Raw genomic sequence first — 6,357 nt, forward strand, 5'->3', positions numbered from 1 at the left:
TATATATATATATATATATATATATATATGTACATGTATACCAGCAGTAACAATTAGTAATAAAATAGGCTACAAATTTGACATAGTGTGAGGAAGCATATATTGGAGAGTTTAGATGGAGGAAAGGTGAGTGATAAATGATGTAAATATATTATACTATCTAAAAGAATAACCTCAAAAAGAATTACAAAGAAGTGTAGGTTTTCAAGTGAATTTTAAAATGTATTTTATTTATTTACTTCCCACCATGTCCCCCCATCCACAGTTCCTTATCCAACTCCTCCTCCCCATTGCCTCCTAGAGTATGCTCCCCACCCTTCTAACCAAGCATTCCCCTTCCCTGGGGCCTCAATTTACTTAAGAATTAGGTACATCTTCTCTCACTGAAGTCAGACCAGGCATCCATCTATTATATAGGTGCTGGGGGCCTCTGATCAGCCTGTGTATTCTGTCTGGTTGGTGACTCAGTCTCTGGGAACTCCCAGTGGTCCAGATTAGGTGAGACTGCTGGTCTTCCTATGGGGTTGTCCTCGCATTCAGCTTCTTTAGTCCTTCCTCTAATTCAACCGTATGGATCCCTGTCTTCAGTCCAATGATTGGGTGTCAGTTTCTTCATCTGTCTCAGTCAGCTGCTGATAGTGCCTCTCAGCTTACCCTTTCAGGGTAGACAGCCATACTAAGTCTGGAAGCACACCATAGCATCAGTAATAATGTTAGGCTTTGGTGCACTCCCTCCCCCCTCCATGAGATGGATTCCAATTTGGGAGAGTCTCTAGACTGACTTTCCTTTAGTCTCTTTGACATTTTTTGTCACTGCAGTTCTTTTAGACAGGAACAATTCTGGGTCAGAAATCTTGTCTGAGTGTTAATAACCTTGTCCCTCCACTAGAAGCCCTGTCTTTCTGCAGGAGGTGGACTCTTTAGTTCACTTTGTCCATTGGTGGGCATTTTGGCTATGGTGGCCCCCATTGAGTCCTAAGAATCTATCACCTTCTAAGTCACTGGTACTGTCTAGAGGGTACATCCTGCTTGCCTCCCCAAAAGGCTTCATATGTCCGTTCATTCTTCTGGCACTCTGTGCTTCTTTCCTGGTTAGCTAATATATTTTCTCTGTTCTAATTTTCCCCTTCCCTAACTAAATCTAATGATCTCTAGTATATTATTCTATATATGATAGATATTTTTTATGGATCATTAGTGTATGTCATATATGTTGATTACTATATTCTCTTTGTTCTGAATCAGGGGAGAACATCATTACATTCCCTGTGTATTATGAATATCACTGCAGGAACTGTGTTATGCCATGGTTTGTTATTATTCTTTTCAAACTAGCTTAATTTCTTTTGAATTTTTAAACAGTCTCATGGCATAGGATGCTCTCTGTAAGTAGGCAGAGTACTTATATTAATTTATATTTCTACCATTGGTATGCAACAGTTAACAATCTTCATGACATTGATAGTTTCTATTTTAAGGTGACAGACATTTGTTCTGGAGACTATAGCAGTACCAGGATTATAGATATATGACACTGGGCCCAGATTTCACATAGGTTCTGAAGATGTAACTCATGTTGAGTTGTAGAGCAAGCAATTTACCCACTGAATCATCTCTGAAATGTCACAGATTTATTTTTACAATAAATTTTTGAGATTAGGGAAGATAGACTTGTATTGAATCAATTGTAAAACGAAGAGCCAAGAAGGATAACTGAATGATTTCACTTGACAAATACCTTATAATGATGAACGCAAAATTAAATTAGTGTATGGCTTAGAGACTGAGAAAATGAGATAGATGATAAGGGAGTAGGAAGTGGGTGATAATTCTCACTCAATATCTCAAAGATAGAAGTAGCTCTTTACTATGACTTTTGGATCTATCCAGGTAAGCCTTAATAAGTAGGAGGGTGATAAGAATTGACATTTTTTAATTAAGTCAACTTGTTTCAAGTATCAGTTAAATACAACCTTATATTCTAGTCTGTAAATAAGCACAAAATGTTTGCTATGTTCATCTGGATACTCCTATGAAAGGATCAAAATTAACTAAAAATAAACTAAGACAGATAACAAATCCATGTTGTAATTTACTGCAAAAATTCTGACATACATCCATAGAAGTATTCACAAGAAAATTATGAGTATCTTATTTAAATGGGCTTTTCATGTACCTGCATAGATAGATTTGTATTAATTTCACAGAATAATATTAAATGGAAAAGGATTGAATATGATAATATAGTCAATTAATGCTTTTTTCAAAATCTGACCAAATGTTATAGGAATTATATGCATGATTTACTCTTCTGAACAAGATGTTACCTTTGTGATAGCTAACACACTACTGTAGAGAAGACATCACTTTAATTTCTCATATTCAGTGTACAATAGGAAAATGTGATTCATTATAAAGTTAAGGAGGAAGGAATGAATACACATGTTTTGCATTCTCAAAAGAGAAAATAGAAACCATAAACTTCATTTTGACCTCCATACAATCTTTGTAAATGCATTCTTCACCTCTTTGTTCCTTACACTGTATACCAGAGGGTTCAACATGGGGATGACCATGGTGTAGAACACAGATGCAATTTTGTCAGTGTCCATAGAGTGACTTGAGCTGGGCTGCAAGTACACGAATATTAGTGTCCCATAGAAAATGGAGACAGCTATGAAGTGTGAAGTACAAGTGGAGAAAGCTTTGCGATATCCTGCAGCTGACTGCATCTTTAGTATGTTAGTAAAAATGAATGTGTAGGATATTAAGATGAGTATAAGAGCAAAAAAGATATTGAAGCTGGCTACAGAAATAAGAACCAGGTCATTAATATGTCTATCAGAACAAGATACAATCATGACTGCTGGAATGTCACAGAAAAAATGATGGACCACATTTAACTTATAGAAGGAGAGACTTAATGCATTTGCAGTATAGATGGAAGCATTCAGGATGCCACAGACATAATAGCCATAGACTAGACACACACACACACTCGTGTAGTCATGGTGGTGGCATAATGTAGGGGCTTACATACTGCTGCATAGTGATCATAAGCCATTGAGACCAAAAGGTAACTTTCCACATTGGCAAAGGTTGCAAAAAAGAATATCTGAGAGGCACAAGCATTGTAGGGCATGATCTTGTCTCCTGTAAGAAATCCAGCCATTACCTTTGGAGTGACAGTTGAAGAGTAGCAGAAGTCCACTAAGGACAGATTACTTAGGAAAATGTACATGGGGATGTGGAGCCTAGAGTCGAAGAGTATCAGCAGGTTCATCCCAAGATTCCCCACCAGGGTGATGGTGTAGATGAGGAAGAAAGTGATGAAGAGGGGAAGCTGCAGTCCTGGGTCATTGTTGAGTCCCAGCAAGACAAACTGTGTCACTTCTGTCACATTTTCCATCAATAATATCAATTAATCAACAGAAGCCATTAATTTTTTAAATAAAAAAGAATAATATAAGGATCTGGAGAGATTATTTAGTGGCAATGCAGTGCTACTGTCTATTCTAAATTAGCCAGGACCTATATGGCAGCTCACAACTGTCTGCAGTCCAGAATCAGAGGATCTGTCTGACACCCTCTTCTGGCCTGCTCAGGCATTAGGTATACATTGTGCAAAGGCAAAGATATAGAAAGTACATATAGATGTAGAATTAATTTTAAAAAAATCTCTTTAAGACTAGCAGATGGACAAGGCTCCCAATGGAAGAATGTGACCACCAACCTATATTAAAATTTTTTGACCCAGAATTGTTGCCTTCTAAAAGAAATGTAGGGGAAAAATAGAGTAAAGACTGAAGAAATGGCCCATCAGTGACAGACCCAACTTGGGATCCATCCCATGTGCAAGCACCAAACCCTGACAGTATCGCTGATCCCATGTTATACATACAAAAGGAGCCTAGCATGGTTATCCTCTGAGAGTCTCTACCAGCACCTGACTGAGACAAATGCAGATATTTACAGCCAACCATTGGACAGAGTTCAGAGACTCCTATGCTTCTATTATCTAACCAGAACCTGTCAGAGCTCTCAGAGCCTCTGACAAACGAAACAAAGAGCATGCATATAGCCTATGGCAAATATGCAGGAGAGGACTACCCTGTCTGTTCTCAGAGGGAAAGACTGCACCTACTCCTGTAGAGATTTGAAGCCCGAGGAAAGAGAAATTCTGGGGGTATTACCTTGGTGTGGATGAGTGAGTGGGTGTATATTGGAGCACTGTCTCAGATTCAGGGAAGAGAAGAGGGACATGGTGAAGAACTCTGGGAGTGGGAGCATGAAATGAGGAGTAACATTTAGAATGTAATGATTTAATTAAAAATAATTTAATTTTTAAAAAGGAAAAATCAGGACTGTAGAGATGGCTCAGTGGTTTTGAGCAGTGACTGCTCTTCCAGAGATCCTGAATTCAATTCCTAGGAACCACATGGTGCTCACAACCATCTGTAATGGGATACTATGCCCTCTTCCAGTGTGTCTGAAGACAGCTACAGTGTACTCATATACATAAAATAAATAAGTATTAAAAAACAAAAAAGCAAAGAATGGACTAATAAAGGAATTAGAATCTTCATAATTTTAACTGACTTTCTACCAAACAATGAAATGATATATATTTGTTAGCTACTTGTAGAGAGTTTAGTAACTGTAAACATTGTAGTTTTCATTTTTTATTATTATTTTACTGGTTTACATTGCAAGTGTTATTTCCCTTCCTTCTCAGTTTCCACTCCACAAGCCACTTATCCCCACCTCCCTCCTTCCTGAATCTCTTTGGGTGCTTGCCCACCCACCCACCCACTTGTGCTTCAGTGACCTAGTTTTCCTCCATCCTGGGTCATCAAGCCTCCCCAGGAACAAAGGGCTCCCCTCCCAGTGATGCCAGATAAGAAAATCCTCTGCTACATATCTAGCTGGAGCCATGAGTAACCCCTGTGTACTCTTTGATTACTGGTTTAGTCTCTGAGAGCTTTGGGGACTCTGGTTGGTTGATAATGTTCTTCCTATGAGTTGCAAAAGGAGGAATTCAAGATATCAGAATTTACAGATGATATCATAGTATACATAAGTGACCCTGAAAAGTCCATGAGACAACTCATACAGCTAATAAACAAGTTCTGCAAAGTGGCAGGATACAAAATTAACTCAAACTAATCAGTGGCCTTCCTCTACTCAAAAGAAAAGGGCTTAGAAAGAAATTAGGGAATTGACACTCTTTATAATAGTCACAAATAATATGAAATACCTTGCTGTGATGCTAACCAAGCAAGTGAAAGATCTGTATGACAAGAATTCAAATATCTGAAGAAAGAAATTTAAGAAGACCTCAGAAGATAAAAGATCTCCCATGTTCATGGATAAGCAAGATTAACACAATAAAATAGCCATCTTACCTAAAGCATTCTACAGATTCAATGCAATGCTCTTCAAAATTTCAACTCAATTCTTCACAGAAAGAAAAAGAGCAATTCTCACATTTATCTGGAATAACAAAAAAAATCAAGGATATTGAAAACTATTCTCAACAATAAAAGAAATATTCCTCAACTCAAGCTATTCTATAGATCAATGGAATAGAATTGAAGACCCAGAAAAAAACTCACACTTGATCTTTGACAAAGGAGACAAAACCATCCAGTGGAAGAAAGGCAGCATTTTCATCAAATGGTGCTGGTCTAACTGGCAGCCAACATGTAGAAGAATAAAAATTAGCAAATTCTTATCTCCTTGTACAAAGCTCAAGTCCAAGTGGATCAAGAACCACTACATAAAACCAGATATGATTAATCTAATAGATTATCATATTGAGAAAGAAATTCAAGCACATTGACATAGGGGAAAATTTCCTGAACAGAACACCAATGGCTTATGATATAAGATCAAGAATTGATAAATGGGGACCTCACCAATTTGAAAAGCTTCTGTAAGGTGAATGGTGCTGTCAATAGCACAAACGGCAAACCACAGATTGGGAAAAATTATATATTTTAATGTGTCTAAGTATCTGCTACTTTTCCAGGGCTGTGTAAAACTAACACTAATATATTTACATTCCAAAAGATAGTACAGACAGACCATTCTGTGTCAATAGCATACCTTTGATAAAGTATTAAATCCAAACAAATTGTCTACCATATAGATATAAATTTTCTGTATTTTTAATAAAATTATTGCCAGGTTCTGTTCTGGATTCTGGTAAACCTTTAACCAATTGCAAACTAACAGCCCAAAGTAATTTAACATAATTATAATAAACAATTGTTTTATTTCGCTTAACTGCAGTGAACTGAGCGGCGCACTCTTTGGTATTTTCATCTTGGACACTATATTGCAGTTCTCATTGAA

General features: G+C 37.2%; 1 pseudogene; it reads right to left on the reverse strand.

Moving 5' to 3' along the window:
- Positions 1 to 2,483: 2,483 nt before the first annotated feature.
- Positions 2,484 to 3,412, reverse strand: LOC127678091 (olfactory receptor 5B3-like; annotated as a pseudogene).
- Between the last annotated feature and the right edge of the window lie 2,945 nt (positions 3,413 to 6,357).

Source organism: Apodemus sylvaticus, chromosome 1, assembly GCF_947179515.1.
Source record: "Apodemus sylvaticus chromosome 1, mApoSyl1.1, whole genome shotgun sequence".
Lineage (NCBI taxonomy): Eukaryota > Metazoa > Chordata > Mammalia > Rodentia > Muridae > Apodemus > Apodemus sylvaticus.